Below are 19,644 nucleotides of genomic sequence, written 5' to 3' on the forward strand. Positions count from 1 at the left end.
CATTCATCTATAGAATTGTTGAATCACTATCTTGACACCTGAAACAATATAACTCTGTAGGTTTGAGTTTTTAAGGATTTTATTAACTTATTCACTTATTTGACAGAGAGCTAGCCCAGGAGCTAGAGAGAGAAGGGGAGAGGGAGAAGCAGACTCCCCGCTGATCAGGGACTCGATCCCAGGACCCCAGGATCACGACCTGAGCTGAAGGCAGATGCTTAACTGACTGAGCCACCCAGGCATCCCTATATACTGGAATTTAAACTTTTTTTTAAGAAAGAACTTGACAAGTGAAAAATAATGATGGAGGGTAGACCATGGGGAAGTAGGGAGAGGGAGACCAGTCAGGAGAGAAATGATAGCTCAGCCACCCTCTGTGACAAGAATACATTTGACCTGCTGCTCCTGGACACATTTGCTTATTACCTCCTGACAACACTGACCCTTGATCAGCCCTGTGGGTCGCCAAACGGGACCCACAGTCCTGGGCAAGTCGGGTCAGGGTTACTTCTGCACTTCTCACATGCAAAGGTAGCAGAGTTTAGGGTGGAAAGACTGTCCTGTGTTTTCCTCATCTGACAAATGGGAATAACGATAGCACTTACCTCATATTTAATTATTAAGAATTAGTCAAAGTGTAGTTTAAAGTGTTTTGAAAAAAAGTATATCTACTTACTCTTTCTTCCCACATGGATGTGTCCTCACACAGCAGAGAGAGAGCTCTGTTGTCTCTTCCTTTTCTTACAAGGCCACTAATCCCATCATGAGGGCCCCATCCTCATGACCTCATTGGAACCTAATTACATCCCAAAGACTCCACCTTCAAATGCCATCACATTGGGGGTTAGGGCTTCAACATGTGAATTTTTGAGGGAGGACACAAGCGTTCTGCTCATAACACCATCTAACCAGGTTTTCATGTGGTTGGCAGTTCTTTATCTTGACCTTGAGAGGTCTCAATGGGAGCCTTTATTAAGGTTCATGTTTCAACCTAGAGCGTGATATCCCAGTGATCCTCCAGTCTGGGGGACCCCATTATTAAAGAAAACAAGACCCTTTCCTCTGCTAATGGCTTACAAATTACGTGTTTAATCTTTTCAGAAGGTTTTGCCAACCTTCAGATCTGTCAGTTTTGGAATCTACCCCTTTTTCCATTTTTAAAAAACTGGTTCAAAATCTGCTAGTCTCCTGGCACCTCCTGCCTTCCTAAGACTCCTCAAAGAGGCCCAAGTAATGAATATTCTCTTCAGGTTCTCTCCATGCTCTGGGATGTGAATGAACTAGCTCAAAGACGCTGCGCACTCCCTTCCTTGTGCGATGGGATAATTTCATGAAGTCTTAACAGGAGTATTTTCATCTTTAAACGTCCTGGTCCCCAGATTAGTGACGGTAGCTGGATCTGTGTGTATTCCCTCCCCATAGGGGAGTTTTGTACACTGAGGCCCCAAATAGAAGTATTCACTTGGTTGTCTATTCCTGGCCTTGGTTGAAGAAAAGATAAGTTTTTTTAATGGTAACTGATACCCTGAGGCAAAAAAAAAAGTCATTAATCAGGGTAGAGGAAGGAGCAGGACTGGGCAGTGCTGAGGAAGTGATAGGACCTGGGTGGCTGGCTGCATGGTACTGGGGAGGCTAGGGCACAGGTGCCAGGTGCCCTGTCTCAGCAATGATTACCCCACACATGGCATGGAGACAGCCAATACCTGCAAGGAGCTCCTCCCCTGATGAGGAAGATGTCCAGGCCAACCATAATGGCCTGGAGCTGTGCAGCCTCAGGTGAGTTCCTGAACCTCTCTGGGTCTCCATTTCTTCACATGTCAAATAGGGATGTTAGTATTACTCATCTCGGGACTGTAATGAGTTCATACGTGTAAGTACTCAGGACAGTGCCAGGCACACAGTGTCACGGGGAGGAGGAGGAGGAGAGGTCACCTTCAGAGGGGAGGCCTCTGAATGCTGGGGAAAGGAGAAGCTTTGGTAGTAATTTAAATTGGGTTTCCTGCCAAACTGGCCAGATAGGAACTTGGAGTCAGGCTGAGGTCAATCTGAAGAAATTGGAGAAATGTGGCCTTTCTTGCACCCTTGAATTCGGGAGGCAAGAGTCTCCTCTGCTCCCCTGTCTCACTCCTGCGTGGGATTGCAGTTGTCTCTCAAAACTGCTGGTGTCGCCCTTATGAAGCAGGGAGCGTGTGAGCAGGCTCCCCAGGCCTTGGCTCTGCCCCTTTCTTCTTAACCCTCTTCTCCCATAAAGCTTCCAAACATCCCATCTCCAAACCAGAATGGTCCCCCAAAGATGTCCCCATCCTCATCCTCAGAATCTGCGAATGGTAGGTTATGTGGCTAAGATGACAGGGGTGGGTGGAGGAACGTCAGGTTGCGGGTGGAATTAAGGTTGCTAATCAGCTGCTCTGAAAATAGGGAGATTATCCCTGGCCGGGGGGGGGGGGGGGGGGGGGGGGCAAGGCCATCTCCAGGAGCCTTAGCACCGGTGAGGGAGGCAGGAGAGGGAGAGGCAGAGACAGCGGCGTGAGGAAGGCGCGGCTTGAACATCCCCTGACCTTGGAGATGCAGGCAACCTCTACAAGCCCCAGGACGAGGAAACCCATTGTCCCCTAGAGCTTCCAGAAGGAATGCAGACACCTTGATTTTAATCCATGAGCCCAGTGTCAGGCTCCTGACCCCCAGCATTGTCAGCTTATGAGTTTGGCGTGCTTTAAGTGCTGTATTTGGGGTCACTTGCCAGAGCAGCAGAAAACAAATATACAAACGACGGTAACAATGAACAAAAAATCAAACAAAAACACTTTGTTTTTGCAAAGCTCTAGCTTTCCTGACGCTCTTCAGGAAGCGTTCTTGAGCTTGTCCTTGTTTCTCTGCTCCGCACTCCAGGGCTGATGGGTGGTGTTCCTTTATGTGAGGAGCTTTTTAAGGAGCACCCTGTTCTGTTTATTTAGACACATCCCCCTTCTTCATTCACATCATCCCTGTTATACTCTCAGATCTTTTTTGTCTAGAGTCTCCTGGTCCTCTTGCATATTTCTTTTTCATGCCGCTGGCGTCACTCCTGCCTCTCCTCTGGGCTTGCTGAAATCCTTTCCTAAAGCTAATACATGTGACCCACTAGTTAAGACCCTGTACTGGGTGCCGAGGACACCAAGACACAAAGCCACTCGTATTGACTGACACAGATTACAAGTAGCTCATAATCTATTGGGTTGGGACCATGCAAAATTGGCTTTTTTTTTTAAGATCTTAAAAAGTCAAATATTGGCAATAATTCCATACAGTTCAACCTGAGGAGAGAGAAGAGCATAAAGAACCATAAGTGTGAGAAATACACGACAGGAAGCAGAAACAAGAAGAAGAGTCATGGTGGAGGGGACCAAAAAATAAGAAGATAGGGATTAAGGAGAAGTGCTGTGGAGAAAATAAAACTGAGCCCCATCACGGAGCACCCCTGGAAGCCGCTTTAGATGGGGAGGTTGAAGAAAGTAACTGGTGTGCCCCACGCTCCCCACACAGAAGCCTGTGCTCTGGGAAGACTCAGGGAGTGGGGAAGACTTCAGACAGGGAAGACAGGCCCCCACTCTGTGGTTTGCTCACTCTGGGAGGAAGTGAGGGTGGGGGTGGGTGGGAGAGGGCCAGGCCAGGAGATCGTCCTCCGTTGGAGGGGTGCTCACAGGGGTGGTGGCCTAGAGGAAGGCCTGAGAGGGTGGTGGCCTAGAGGAAGGCTGCGAGGGTGGGCTGGGGAAGAGTGGAAGTATTTAGGAAGTATTTCCTCTGTCACGCAGGAATCTGTCGTGACAGAGTGGGGGCAAGGGCAGGGAAATGTCAGGGAAGTGTCTGGGTTCAGTGTTAGGGGGCTGGATGGTTGTGCCACTCCTCAAGATGAGGAACCCAAAAGGAGAGACAGACTGGGTATCCAGGAATGTGAGTAGGGGAGAATGGAGAGAGAGAATTAACCCCAGTTCTTGAAATGCTTGGTATGGCAGCTAGTGTCTAAAAGTGGCCCCCAATGACCCATACCACCCAGCACGCACAGCCTGGTATAGTCCTCCCCTTGATCCAGGCTGGGCCCGTAGCTCTTTTGAGCCAATAGCCTGTGGTAGAAATGATGTCATGCCAGGCCTGGGCCTGCGTCACGTGAAAGCCTGGGAACTCTCGTGTTTTACACCTGTGGGAGCCCTGAATCACCATGCAAGAAGCCCGGCTACCCTGCTGGAGTGACAAAGTGGAATGACCGTTTGGAGAAGCTACTTGGAGAGGAAGAGGCCCTATGACTACATGGAGAAAGAGAAGCCGTGTCATGCCAGCGTCCCAGCTGAGGCCACCTTCCAGATACTCCCATCAGAGTGCTAAGCGTGTGCGGGAGCCATCTTAGACGCTCCAGCCAGGTCGGCCCCGGGTGTCTACAGCTCCAGCTGATATCACCACAGGAAAAGTACCTCTTGGGCAAGAGCAGTGAGACCCCAGAATCTATATAAAGAACAAATTGGTATTTGGTTCGGACAGATTTTTTTATGGCTTTTTTTTTTGTAAGTTGTAATAAGATACATATAACACAAAATTTCCCACCTTAACTATTGTTAAGTATACAGTTTGGTGGCATTAAGGGCATTCACATCGTAGCGCTACCGTACCCCCACCCATCCACAGAACTCTCTCTTGTGCCCATTAAACAGTAACTCCCCCATTTCTCTCTCCCCTCTGCCCCCTGGCAGCCACCATTCAGCTCTCCATCTCTATGAATCTGACTCTTCCAGGTATATTGTGCAAGTAGAACCATGCGGTATTTGTCTTTGTGTGACGGGCTCATTCCACTTAGCATGATGTCTTCCAGGTTTACCCACGGTAGAGCATGTGCCAGGATTTCCTTCCTTTCTAAGGCCGAATACTAGTCTCTTATATTTATACACCGCCTTTTGATTGTTCATCCATCAGCGGACGCTTGGGAAGTTCCACCTTTTGGCTACTGTGAGTAATGCTACTACAAACATGGGCGTACAAATATTTGCTCAAGGGCCTGATTTCAGTTCTTGTGCTAATAAATCCAGAAGTGGAATTCCTCGATTATATGGTAGTTCTATTTTTAATTTTTTGGAGGGAATTGCTGGACCACTGTCCATAGTGGCTGCCACATTTTACATTCCCACCAATAGTGGGCAAGGGTTCTAATTTCTCCACATCCCCACCCACGCATTAGTATTTTGTTTCTTGGTTTTTTTTTGTTGTTGTTGTTTGATTTGATAGCAGGCATTCCAATGGGCATGAAGTATTATCTCATTGTGGTCTCAGGTTCTTGTTTTAAGCACTAGGTTCTGAGATTGCTACTACAAGACAACCAAGACGCTGATGCTTCCTTGGCCATCTGGGTATCATGGGCCCTAAGATGATACACTTAACCTCCTCACAAGATCTGCCATCTGTACTTGCCAATGTTTTGTGCTCAGTCAGAAATTTTTTTAAAGATTTTATTTATTTATTCATGAGAGACATAGAGAGAGAGAGAGAGGCAGAGACACAGGCAGAGGGAGAAGCAGGCTCCATGCAGGGAGCCTGACGTGGGACTTGATCCCGGGTCTCCAGGATCACGCCCTGGGCCGAAGTCGGCACTAAACCGCTGAGCCACCCGGGCTGCCCTCAGTCAGAATTAAGTCGAGTAGCTGCCCCTGAAGAGAGCAGTGGAAAAGCATGGTGAGAATTTCCCCAGCACTGTTTTTATAAGAATTAGGCACCCCTCCTCCCTTGGCTTAATGTAACATTTTGGGGTTGGCCACATAGGTGGCTTGTGCAGGAAATACCTGGAACTCTTCCGAGGTAGAAGGTTCTAAGACCAGGGCTGGCCACCCTCACTTATCTTCAAACACATAGACAAGTCCAAGAGACAAGTGCTAGCTCCACTCAGTCTCCCACTCCCAAGTATACAGTAGACTTCCTCACGTGTTCACATATATATCTGGCTTTTCACTCTCTTCCACATTCACACGCTCAAGTATAGGTTAGACCCTGCTGACACAAGTTATAATGAAGCACAACCAAGATTAGCCAAAGAATCCATCTAGCTGCCCTGGGGCCATCAACAAGCCTGAGAGCTAGAAGGAAGAGTTGGGCAGCCAGTTGGAAGTGCGAGGGAAGGTCCTGGGCTGCTGGGATCACTCTGGGGAGCTTCCACAGATCTCAACCTTCAGGCCACTGCTCGTGCCAATTAAATCAGAATCTCTGGGCGTGGGACCCAGGCATCAGTATTGGCTGGTGACTCCTACATGCAGCCAAGTTTGAGAACCAAAGGTCTTCAGCCTTCATCAAACACAGGCCTGCAGGGAGGATGTATATATTCTTTTAATTATAAGATTCACAGAACATAAAAATCAGCCATTTTATTATTTTTTGAAAGATTTTATTTATTCATGAGAGACACACACACAGAGAGAGAGAGAGAGGCAGAGATTATAGGTAGAGGGAGAAGCAGGCTCCCTGTGGGGAACCTGATGCGGGCCTCGATCCCAGGACCCTGGGATCACAACCCAAGCCAAAGGCAGACACTCTACCACTGAGCCACCCAGGTGCCCAGCCATTTTAAAGTATATTGTACAGTGGCACTTGGCACATTCACGATGTTGTGCAACCAGCACCTCTAGCTTCAAATCATTCTTACCACTCCAAAAGGAAAGCCCGTGCATAGCAAGCAGCCCCGAGGAACCATGGAACCATGGAAGCAATATGGCCTTCGGTTTCTGGCTGCTTTCACTCACGGTGGGTCCACCCTGTTGTAGCGACACCAGAACTCCATCCCTCCTTACAGCTGGGTTGCATTCCATTGAATGGACACACACCACATTTTACCCACTTGTCAGCTGATGGACAGTCGGGTTGTTTCTACCTTCTGGCTATCATGAAGAGTGCTGCTGTGAACATCCCTGTATAAGTCTTTGAATATCTGGTTTTGATTCTTGGGGGATCTAGATCCAGAAGTGGAATTGCTGGGTCATATGGTAATTCTATGTTTAACTCTTTTTTTTTTTTTAAGATTTTATTTATTTGAGAAAGAGGAAACATGAGCAGGAGGGAGGGGTGGGGGGGGAGGGAGAAGTAGGCTCCCTACTTGAGCCCAGCACAGGGCTTGATCCCAGGACCCTGAGATTATGACCTGAGCTGAAGGCAGATGCTTAACCGACTGAGCCACCCAGGGGCCCCCCTTGTTTAACCTTTTGAGAAAATGCTCAACTGCCTTCCACAGCAGCTGAACTGTTTGACATTCCCCCCAGCTGTGCAGGAGGGCTCCAGTTTCTCCACATGCTCACCAACACTTGTTATTTTTCATTTTTCTTTTTTTTTTCATTTTTCTGTTCTTATCTTTGCCATCCTCGTGGGTATGGCCTGCTATCTCCCCGAGGCTCTAATGTGTGTTTTCCACCTAACAATGTGGAACACCTTTCATGGGCTCATTGGCCATTGGGGTATCTTCTCTGGAGAAATGTCCAGAGAGGCCCAGATATTTCATTCTCCCTGAGTCCTCACACCACCATTGAGAGGAGAGGATCATTCACATTTTTATAGATGAAGAAACCGAGGCTGAGAGAGGCTAGGTCGCCCGATATCAGATGGATATCGGCGTGGAAAGCAAGGTTGGCGTGACGCTTAAGTTCACAGCACACACATGCCCCAAACTTTTATGTTCACCGATGCTGGCGCCAAATGAGAATTGCAGTCAAAGAGATACAGTGTGTGGAGAGAGGTGTGCGCACAGACATGGAGCCCCCCTCAGGGAGGGGGTCTTCAGTTGGGAGGAGGGAAGGGATTCCACACTGGTTCCCAGCAAGAAGGTTCCCAGTGACAGAGAGACAGAGTGTGGGGCACCAGCAGGGCACAGTGAAGGGGACCCTGTGGCCAGGCCTGTGTTTGCTGCAGAGAAGGACACGGTGGGGATGTGCGGGGGGGGGGGGGGGGGGGAGGGGGGGGAGTGCTCAAGTTTTGAGCTCTGGGCTCCTGTCCCCAGGAACTCTCCCAACTGAGCCGTACTGGGTTCCAGCTACAGATTCTAGGATGGGCTCAGACAGACCCAGCTCACCCAGGGTCACTCACATGGAAGCAGTAAGTCAGCGCCCTGTGCCGGGGCCCCTGCAGCTGCAGGGAACTCAGAGGGGTGAGACGTGGTTTCTGTTCATCTGTCCGCTGCATAAGAAACCAGTGCCAGTAAATGGCTTTGCAGCTGTGTGTGTGTGTGTGTGTGTGTGTGTGTGTGCGCACAGACCCCAACACCTCTGAGACGCCCCCTCTACCCCAAGAGGTGAGGGAGAGGTGGGGTGCGCTGTAACAGGGCGGGAGGGCTCGGATGAACCAAAGTTGAGAAGCAAGGACGAGAGCTGCTCTCGGGCCCTGGCAAGGAGCCTTCGCCTCTGGAAAGGATGCCGAAATATTTCAGCCTCTCTCCTGGGGTTTCCTGTTTCCTATTTGGTCTCTGGTTTCCAGGCAACACCGAGCACCCCCAAAGTCCTGCAACGTGCAGGTCTGCGGAGGCCCTCTGACTCCAGGCTCCCGGGGACAGCAGCGCCCTCTGCTCTCTCCGGAGGACAGGAGCCACCGAGGATGCTTTGGGGCTTAAGGGGGGAAGGTCCCCCTCAGAAGGTTCATCCAGTTTAATAAATCCTCCTGCAAAGTCAGTTTGGCTGGAAATGGCGCGGGGGTGGGGCAGGAGATTTAGGGTTTGCAGCTTTGATTTAGTAAAGGAGTCTTGGCGGGAGGCCAGCAGCCTGGAGGGAAGGTGGGGGAAGCACACCCGCTGGGGCGCTGTTGGCTGCCTTCCACCCTTACGGGCCACGCAGGGACTGCTCCAGCTTCAGGTGACCCTGGTGGCCCTCTGGGGGCTCGAGCCTGCCCTTGGACGCCCGGCGCAGAGGGCCTGGCGGGGAGCGGTGTGGAATTACTGGCAGGCAGAGTTTGGGGACCTGCCGTGTTTGTGTCTAGCATCAAAATACGGGGTGGGGGCGTGTTTTCAAGGCGAAATCGTACTTCAAGGCTCCTGTCTGCCTCGCGCCCCGACCCCAGGGGCAACCACATTTATTGCCCTTAATCCTTAAAATTTACCTCCAGGTCTCTAAGACTATTTGTGAATATCACGGTAGGCATCCTTTACAGACTTGCACCAGGGCAAACAGGATCTGCCTCCCTTGCGCACACACACACCCGCCCACATACATACGCTTCCACACTCCCCAGCTCACAGTAAGCTGTTGGGCGATATTTAAAACATCGTGTTCAGTATTTGCATCATGACGAGGTAAATGCTGTTCCCTGCCGAGCATCTCAGCACCGGCTGACATTTCCTTCCCAGGGAAGCTTCCCGCCTCTGCCCCCCTCCCCGCACCCCCTCCCCCACCTTAAGAACTGCCCTGCTTTGTTGGTTTTGTTCTCTATGTATCCATCATTTTTTTTAATTTTTATTTATTTATGATAGTCACACAGAGAGAGAGAGAGAGAGAGAGAGAGAGAGAGGCAGAGACACAGGCAGAGGGAGAAGCAGGCTCCATGCACCGGGAGCCCGACGTGGGATTCGATCCCGGGTCTCCAGGATCGCGCCCTGGGCCAAAGGCAGGCGCCAAACCGCTGCGCCACCCAGGGATCCCTCTATGTATCCATCATTAATTTTTCTCCAAAACCCCTCTCTCTGTGTGTGATCCAGGTAACAGGCCATTTTTGTTTTTCCTCCGAGACATCTGTCCCCCAGCCCTCAGCCCCCTGCTCTCCTCTGGCCCTGGGACAGCTCAGAGCCCTCAGCGGGCACTTCTTGCAGCCTTAGCCTGGAGACTCGCGTCCTCTCTCTCCTGGGTTCCTTACCGCCCCCATCTTTCTCCCTCTCGGTTCACCCCCCCCCCCCATTCTGGTGGGGAGCTCCTGCTCCAGTAGCTTCTTAAGAAAAGGGTGCGTGAAAGGTAAAGCGTCAGGGCACCTGGGTGGCTCAGTCGGTTAAGTGTCTGCCTTTGGTTCAGGTCATGATCCTGGGGTCCCGGGATGGAGGCCCACAGCCTGCCCAGCAGGGAACCTGCTTCTCCCTTTCCCTCTGACCCTCCTCCCTCCTTCTGTTCTCTCTCTCTGTGTGTCTCAAATAAATAAATAAAATCTTAAAAAAAATAAAAGGTAAATCGTTTTGAATCATGCATGCCTTAAAATGCCCATTTAGTCTGTCCTCCCAAGATTAAGAGTTTGGCTAGAAATAGAATTTGAGTTTGGAAGTCATTTCTCCCATTATTTTGGAGGTATGATTCCCTGTCCTCCAGTTCCCAGTGGGGTTGGTGAGAAACTTCATCCCCTAGTTTATTACTGGTATTTGTATGTGACTTTATTCCTCTGCTGCATACACTGATGGTATCATCTCCCCAGTTTTGACATTTTGACAATCCAAGACTAAGTACCTTGCTGTAGGTCTATTTTCATTCTTCTTTCTGATACACTGCGGATCCCTTCAAACAGGTAATTTACAGCCCCAGCGCTGAAAATGTTTCTTGTATTTGTTTATTGATACTATCCTCTCAATTTTCTTTGGGCTCTCGCACTGAAACTTCTTTAGTATATTTGACCTTCTTATTTTCCAGCTCTCTGTCTTTTTGTTCTACTTTTCAAGAGATTTTCATGAGTTTATCCTCCATCCCTCCTACTAAATTTATTTTGACCATTGTATTTTCCAAGAGCTTTTTCTTGTTCTCTGGGTGTTCCTTCTGATCTTAATCTTTCTAAAAATTACTATAATTGTTTTTTTCTTTTGCACCTTACATCTTTTGCATCTTTGTTTCCTGAATTCTTTCTTTATTTGGGGGGGGGGGCTTGTTTTGGCTCAGTCTTTAATGTTTGAGGTTGTCTGGTATAGATGAAAAATACCTAAGTGAAAAAAAAAAACAGAAATAAGCCTTCTCTCAGAAATAAAATATAATAAAAAATATTTAAGCTCCCCTCTTTAAAAAAAATCAAGTTCTTTTCAACAAAATACTTTGCTAGGTAAAGTCACTAGTATAAAATTTACGATCCCAAATTAGATTGCATTTTTCTATATACTGTATTTTCTGTTCTTAAAAACTCCTGACATCCAAGGAATAAAAAAAAAAAAATAAAATGTGTTTGCATTAAAACTTATTTTTAATATAAGAAATGCATAGAAAAAAATCTTTTTAAGAAAAGGGGGACCCTTGGATGACTCAGTCAGTTAAGCATCTGCCTTCAGCTCAGGTCATGATCCCGAGATCCTGGGATGGAGCTCCATGTCCGGCTCCCTCCTCAGTAAGAAGCCTACTTCTCCCTCTCCCTCTGCCTGCCGCTTCCCTCTGCTTGTGCTCTCTTTCTCTCAAATAAATAAAACATTTTTTAAAAAAAGAAATGCATAGAAAACACTTCCTAATCTTGAACCAGTCACCAGATTTGTGAAACTTTCTTAGATAATTACAATAATCATAAATCTATGGCTATGTGAATAATATTAATGATTCTGTTAACCTTAAAAATAAAACTGTCAGCTATTTTAACAGCAAAAATGGGCCTATTTAGGAATAGCAGAGAATTGTAATTCAGGACAAACAAGCTACAGTTAATAAATAGGCAAGTCGGGAGAACAAAGGAGACAAATGCTTTTTCTTAGAGGGAAGAGGGATTTTGGGAGGGCTGTTATAAAGGGAAAGCCCATTGGTGTAAAATGGGAGTTTAAAGTGTGGTGGCTTCTCATTGGCTGGGCTGTTGCTAGGGTAGAGGAAAGCCTTTCTTCTGGGGCAGTCAAGCAGTATCTTCTGTAGATATCTTAAGGCACCTCTCTTCTTATTGGATCTATAACTAATGACAAGTGGTAGGGTGTGAGAGCTCCTCTTTCTGGCCTCCTGACTCCATTATATATTGTCTTTTTATTTAAGATGTGTTTATTTATTTGAGAGAGAGAGAGAGAGAGAGAATGTCAAGCAGGCTCTACACCCAGCAGAGCCCGAGACAGGGCTCAATCTCACAACTCTGAGATCATGACCTGAGCTGAAATTGAGAGCTGGATGCTTAACCAACTCAGCCACCCAGGTCTCCCATTAATGAGGTTTCCTTTCATTCTCAAATGAAAGATCTTGATCAAAAGGGGGAAATATGAATTTGTTTGAAAGCATCACTGATCAAGAGTAGGGTTTCTCCATATTTAGTGGCTTTGTCCCTCAGCGCCAGGAAGGACCTTTCCTGGTTGTCATGTCAAGTGCATGGTAGTTGGAAATCACTTAAGGCCAAATTTGAGAAACAAAGAATGTTAGGAGGGAGAACTCTCAGGTAATTCCCACCTATAGTCCATATTTATCAAGATGGTAAGCATTAAAGATCATCTCTTTACTGGGCACATCATTTTTATAAAAGTTTGACAGGTAACAAAATGCAAAACTTAAAATGGTTATATAAGACAAAAGAAATCACAGGACAATTCCAAACTGAATGGTGTTTCTAAACCAGGACCCTAGGTCTAAAATAATCAACTGAAATATTTCCTGGCATTTATTCCGACTTCAGGGAGGAAATTTCTCCTTATGGGGACAAACCCAGAATCACATATGCCTCCAGGAATCCCCACTTTAAAATCCCCATTTTAAGGCCATCAAAGCAGAATAGTGAGAGAATTAATCAAGTGCATTTGAGAAGATACAGCACAATTATAGACATGAACTTTTTGCAAAACAGCCAAACTTAAAAGATGTTTTAAAACAGTATTGTAACCTCAAAAGAACTATTTAGAAAATATATGTTATCAATAATACCACCTATCTGGTTGCAAATTCAGAAACCATGAATTTGAATAAGAATCCAAAGTCAGTTCAGATGAAGGAAAGGCTTTTATGAGTTCTGAACCATCTAACCCTTGCAAATGTTTACAGGATCATGATGATACTGTTTCCAAAAGGCCATAATCCAAATAAGAGGTCCCCCCCACCTTTCACAAGGGTTTGGGAAGTATGGACAAGGTAATTTTCTTTTCATAAAAGGGATCAAAGAAGCAAAGAGTAAGAAAACGTTAAGCCTCATGCAAACATCTTGGGAAAGTTGTCTTGACACATGTCATCCACTCCAATTCCAAGAAGTCTTTCCTTTCAGGTCACCAGATGGGTGTGCAGGTCCAGTCTAGTTTGGTGCTTCCTTTTGATGTGTCACATGAGTCCAAGAGTCTCTTCCCTGGAGTTTGGCAGAATGGCTGGTCAACAGAATTGACAAGGCCTTTCTAGCAAGGTTGAAAGGAGTCTTTCTGGAGGTATCTTTTCCAATAGACAGTATCTCCAGGTTGCAAAGTGTGATTTGTAGGGTCTTTGTCTCCCAGGATTACACTGTGAAAAGATTGCTCTATCAAAGCCTGGTTATTTCTGACAGAAGCAATTAGGCCTTTACAATACTAAGCATATCTCCTTTTATCAACTGTGGATCAAAGGAGACAGAGGCCAAGTGCATTGGATGCCCTGTGACTCTCTAAGAGTGTGACAGTATAGAGAAGTTCCAAAGGGGGTGGATCTGAGATTCAGAAGAAGTAAGGCTTTTGGCGAAGGTATTTGGCAGGTCTCTACAAATTTTTCCAATAAGTCTTAATACTGCCATTAGTGTGCTCAACTAACCCTGAGGATCAAGGATGATGTCCACAATGAAAATGTTGCAAAGCCAAGCCAAACAGCACAGACTTTTCGAAGCACTGGACTGGTAAAATAGGTTCCCCAATCACTATGAAGTTCAAGAGGTGACCAAAATTAAAGATAATATTTTCTAATGGAATTTTAGCCACAGAAGCATTGGCCTATCTCTAGGAGAAAAATCTTGGCCCAGTGAGAAAATAGACAAACCATGACTAAAATATATTCATATTCATGAGACAGGGCAGCTGTTGGAAATCTATTTGTGTGGACATGTTTTCCTGGATTATACTTTGGACAGGCAGGACAAGCAAGGTAGATGATTTTGCAGCCTATGATTATTTTCCCACCAATACTGGTTCATGAACACTTACCATTTTGTCAGTAGACCAATGTTTTATTGCATGCACACTGGTAAGTAGTGGGAATTTTAGAATTTTGGTAGGGTCAGATTATTGTTTGGTCTAAACCAGAGTTCTCTCTTTTTATTAAACCAACAATTATTAGATTTCCAATATTCTCTTTCCTTTTATGGGGCCAATTGTTGGGTGTCTCTGTTCAATTTTCCCAAGTTATTTTTTGGGAGAACACCCCTTTGGGACACAATGACAGGTTTGGCTATTGGTTCCCTCGAGAGCAGTGTTTTTTACAGAAATATCAGGAAGGTGATTTCCTTTGGCCTCCAGTGAGACAAGTCTGAAATGCACAGGAACCTTAATAATAGAGGAGAACAGCTGGCAAAAGTATGGCATCTAATAAATTTTGAACATAGGAGCCATTTTAAATTTTATCCCCATTGGAGGTAAGGATTTCTTGTTGTTTTCCATAATATTCCAAAGTCATGAGCTACCCCAAAGGCATACTGACTATCAGTATAAATGTCTGTGATTTTTACCTTTGGTTAAGGTACAGAGCTCAGGAAAGGGCATATAACTCGGCCTATTGGAGCTGAAGTAGCCAACGGTAAAGGTGCTGTCTCAATGACTTCAAAAGGAGTTGCAGTGGCATCTAGCACAATATTTACCATTTTTGTACCATCAGTTGGGGCTCCTGGATGGCTCGGTTGGTTGGGTGTCCGACTCTTGATTTCAGCTTAGGTCATGATCTCAGAGTTGTGAGATTGAGCCCCAAGTTGGGCTCTGTGTTCAGTGGAGAGTCTGCTTAAGGACTTCTCTCCCTCTGCCCCACCCCCCACTCATGCTCACCTCCTCTTTCAAATAAATACATAAATCTTAAAAAAAAGAAAAGAAAAGAATCATCAGTAAACCACAAAAAAAAATTTGCATTGGTTAAAGAAGCTTCCTATAAATTATGATGGGGTCAAATGCTGACCTGTCAGCCTTAAGCAGTTGTGAAGGGGGTTTCATCTGAATCTAAATGTAGTCCTTGTTCCCAGATCCGATGCCCTAAGGACTGAACCTTCATTTGAGCAAACTGCAATTTTTTCCTTTGGAGACGTTATGTCCCTTTAGGGCCAAAAGTAAGTTTTAATAGGTAGATGCTGTCATCTGTAAAGAGGTTTGAGAAGGGGAACAGAGAAACGATTCATCTACATATTCTTTTTTTTTTAATTAATTATTTATTTATTTATGATAGTCACAGAGAGAGAGAGAGAGAGAGAGAGAGAGGCAGAGACACAGGCAGAGGGAGAAGCAGGCTCCATGCACCGGGAGCCTGACGTGGGACTCGATCCCGGGTCTCCAGGATCCCGCCCTGGGCCAAAGGCAGGCGCCAAACCGCTGCGCCACCCAGGGATCCCTCATCTACATATTCTAACAAAGTAGAACCCACAGAGAACTTTCTATCATCCGGTTCAGCCTTTAAGGTTTGTGAAAAATGAGGAGGACTCTGTGTAATCGGATCTGGGGCATGACAGTCCAGGTATGTTTCTGCTCTTCCCAAGTGAAGGGAAGAAGATATTCATTACCCTTAGCAACCGAATACTCAAAATGAAGAGCATAGATTGCTTCCAGTGAGAATGGATGTCAGTAGCACACAGGGGTTAGGAGCAACGGGGTGCAGAGGGATGACAGCACTGTTTATTGTCAGTGGACAAGCCTCCATCCTTGGCCATTGGGTTTCTCCTGGGTAGAACAGAGGTATTACAAGGACGAATGCAGGGTTAATGAGGCCCCACACCTTGTAATCTTCTCTTATGGGCTTGATGCCTTGAAGGGCTTCTTTATTTACAGGGTATTGATTAGTTCTGGGGGGAGGTTTTGAGGGATCTATTTGAATCTTGATGAGTGACACCCTGTGGATTCGGCCAATAGCAGTTGGAGATTCTGCTCACAAAGACAATGACAGCTGGTCCAACGGGAACAAATAATCAGTGTCCTCAGGGTGGCTATAGTGCTATCAGAGCCAGAGCAAAGGACGGATGTCATTTAACTCACCTGCTTGGCTATTTTGATTACTGTCACATTCTAGAATCATCCTCCCCTTTGGGAGAAGAACCCCAGCATGCCACTCTTCTAAGAAATCTCGGCACAATAAATGAATAGGGGTGGAGGAAGTAAGGTAAAAGGGGCACGTTTCTCTCAAAGGGCCTTGACAAAAGGGAAGAGGTTCAGAGGCAGGAATCTGTGGAGGCTTGTTAGAGACCCCCACTTCTTGAACTTTGTAATACTTCCGGAGGGCTGAGGACCAAGAGTGTAGCTCTGGTGTCCCTGAGGGGAGAGAGAGATTCATTCCCAGCCTGCAGAGTCGTTTCTCTGAGCCAATTAAGACGGAATATTGGGAGGAGCCCCTGTAGTTCCCCATCACTGGGAATCAGGAGGACGTTGGGAAAGCTGGCTGGAGGGTTGAAGGTGCCTGAGTACTTAAATTCATAATGCTATTTCCCCCCCAATGTCCTGGCTCTCTGCAATAGTAGCAGAAACTCTTGGTTTTCTTTAGGGACCTTTATTTGCCGAGTTGAAAGTTGAAAATGTTAGCCATCTCTCTTTTAGGTGACTCATCTAGGGTGCCAAAGAGCTGGCTTGCCCAATTAATTAAAACTGGAGTGAACCCAGTTTCCTATTCCATTGTGGTTTCCTTTTAACTAAAAGAGATAGATCCTGGTTCAGTCATTTAATAAACAGAGTTAAGGGCTACCCAGGCTAATTCAATATTTAAAGGAAGACCAGAATTTTCTTTGAAGACAATTTGGAGGTAATAATATTAGCCCCAAACAGGTTCATCGGGCTTTTGTGTACAAGCCTAAATTCTGTTCCAGTCAACAGGCTTAGGAAAAGCTATTGCAATTGCTCAGTGGAGATTTCCAACAAGTGTTCTAGCATCTTGCTGAAAGTTAGGGGCCTGTATCTCTACATCCCTTTCCGGATGTTCCCATCAGGCTATTTTAATTCAGTGTTTGGCCTGCCCAATTAATCCACCAAGAGTCATGTGGATTAATTGATATAAATCTGAGAAACCGGGTTGTTTAAATAACTAAGTTAAATTCTTCAGCAAACCTATGGGAGTTACTTTAGGAAACTGTGGCTCAAAATTCATCCTTAATCCAGGGAACAGAAGGAATGTGGAGTTTATTTGGATCCTCAGAAGACTTTCTTTTTTTAAAAGATGTTATTTTATTTACTCATGAGAGACACAGAGAGAGGCAGAGACACAGGCAGAGGGAGAAGCAGGCTTCCTGTGGGGAGCCTGATGTGGGACTTGATTCCAGGACCCTGGGATCATGGCATGACCCAAAGGTAGATGCTCAACCACTGAACCACCCAGATGCCCCAGAAGATTTTATTTAAAAAAAAAAATTTTTTTTTAAGTAGGCTCCACACACAGCGTGGAGCCCAACACGGGGTTTGAACTCATGACCCTGAGATCAAGACCTGAGCTGAGACCAAGGATGTTTAACCAACTGAAACACCCAGGCACCCTAAAGACTAAACTTTAAAAAGGCAGGCTTTAATAGATACAGGAGAAGAGGGCATTGGGGAGAGGTTCAAAGAAAAAGGGAAATTGGGTGAAAAGATGAGACTGAAGGAGCAGAGGGTAGGGAGGGGACAGAGAAGGCGCAGAGGGAATAGAGGAAAACAGTGCCCGGGGTGGAGCTGAGCACAAGGCAGCTGTGCACCTGCAGACTTGACCAACTTTGGAGGGCAGGGGATGGAAGAGGCGTCAGAAGCCATTTTGACTTCTTTCATTGTTTGTCTCAGTCAAGTTAGAAATAGTATTTTGCAAAGAAGCCAACTTCAAATCCTGAAAATGTTTGGAAGCCTAAAGGTACCAATTAAAATAAACATCCCACACAATTTTTTAGTTTTTGGAGCCGTGGCTTTCTAATATAATTTTGAGTAAAATTCAAGGAGATCAGAAGTTCCCCATAATGGCCATTGAAATGCTAAATTACTGTTGATTTATTTGGTCCATTTAGTTAGTAATGTACTTGAGGAGGGACCACAGTTTTGACCCATAAAACCACGCAGGAACCCAGAAAGCAGGGAAGGAGACACTCTCAAAGCATTTTGATGACTGGTATCCTCTTTCTTAGAGATTTTTCTCTAAACTAAAAAAAAGAGAAATTCCTCAACAGTACAGTTTCAACAGGAACAGCCTGGTTCCAAAAGGAATCAGACCAAAGGCCAAATGAGACCTCTCAGAAAGGACAGGACCTGAGACAGATTCTGAATAAAGCCTGGAGAGCTCAAAACACAAAGAAAGTAGTTTATAAACCAGAAGAAAACTTACCTTCAGACTCCAGGGATGGCAGGACGCAGTGAGCTCAACTGGTTGTGTAGGTACAAGTCCCTGTTTGTTCACCAGCCTTAGAGTTGTTGGTTGGGGGGTGGGGAGGGGAATCTTCTCTGGATCCCACTTCTGATCACCAAGGGCTATTAATCTTAAAACTGTCTGTTCTTTTAACAACAAAATGGGTCTGTTCAGGAGTACCAGAGTTGCCATTTGGGACAAGCAAGCTACAGCCAAACCAGAGGCAAGTCCAGGGAACAAAGAAAGCTGCTCTTTCATAGAGGAAATAGGGAAGGTGTGAGAGCCCTTGAAAGGAAAGTCCATTGGAGCGCCTAGGACCTGAAAGGACCCTGACCTCTCATTGGCTGGGTTGTAAGTCTCTCACTGGCTGGGCTGTTGCCAGGGGAGGAGAAAAACTTCCTCCTGCCAGGGTAGTAAAGTAGCAGCTTAAGGAGTATCACTTTATAAGGCATCTCTCTTCCATTTGGGTCTGCAAGTGATGAGGAATTGTAGGGTGAGAGAGCTCCCCCTTCTGGCCTCCCGCCTTCATTTTATAGGAGATTCCCTTTCAGTAATTTTCACAATTCAAAGCTGATGTAAGCCTTTTTTCATAAAAAAAACAAGATTTTCAAAACTCAGCAGACTCCTAGCAGATTAGAATAATTCTACTTGTTCTCTTCTGCTCTAGAGGGATGGTGGTTTTTAAATAAAGTGTTTTCTAAGCATTTTCCCTACAAGTTGAACACAAGTAAGTTAGGGTGTGTTTAGCTTACACAATTTTCTCCTGCCTTGATGACCCCAGGCTGTCTGTGGCTGGTTGTATAGGGCATCTCTGAGTGTGGGGACAGGGCTTGGGAACTGCTGAACTTCTTTATAGAAGGACGTGTGTGAGACTTGCATATTTTGATGGAAGGACCCAAATTTCAGTAATGGTAGGTCTTGTCTCTCAGGCTGGTCAGTGGTTCCAGAGAAGAATCCTCCAGCTGCCCACCTGGAAGGTATCAGCCAGCACTCAGATCAGAGTGAGAAAGGGTCCCCGAGGTCTCAGGGCACAGGCTGGGAACTTACACTCCACTGTCCTGACTTCAGCATGCACCTTTCTGCTGGGTCCCCCATCTGCTGGGTCTGGTGACCTGGAACCTGAATCTGTCTCATCTGTCTCCACAGAGAGTGAAACTCCTGTCTCCCCCAAGGTGAGAGGAAGAAAGAAAGATGGGTTCTTACTGCCCCCCTGTGTCCTCTGTGCCCCCTCTGGCCTGACCTTCTGAGGAAGCCAATGCCCACTGCAGCCTCCTTGGCCCTGACAGGCCGGTTCCAATGATTCAGTCTATGAAGCAGCTGT

The 19,644-nt window shown here is 46.2% G+C and overlaps 1 long non-coding RNA gene across 1 annotated transcript; it reads right to left on the reverse strand.

Moving 5' to 3' along the window:
* Positions 1-12,814: 12,814 nt before the first annotated feature.
* LOC129505959 (uncharacterized) lies at positions 12,815-18,595 on the reverse strand. Its single transcript, XR_008663642.1, has 2 exons — positions 18,303-18,595; positions 12,815-13,319 (listed from the first exon to the last, which is right to left on the reverse strand). It is a non-coding gene; the product is annotated as an uncharacterized LOC129505959 (long non-coding RNA).
* Between the last annotated feature and the right edge of the window lie 1,049 nt (positions 18,596-19,644).

Source organism: Nyctereutes procyonoides, unplaced genomic scaffold, assembly GCF_905146905.1.
Source record: "Nyctereutes procyonoides isolate TBG_1078 unplaced genomic scaffold, NYPRO_anot_genome, whole genome shotgun sequence".
Taxonomy (NCBI): Eukaryota; Metazoa; Chordata; class Mammalia; order Carnivora; family Canidae; genus Nyctereutes; species Nyctereutes procyonoides.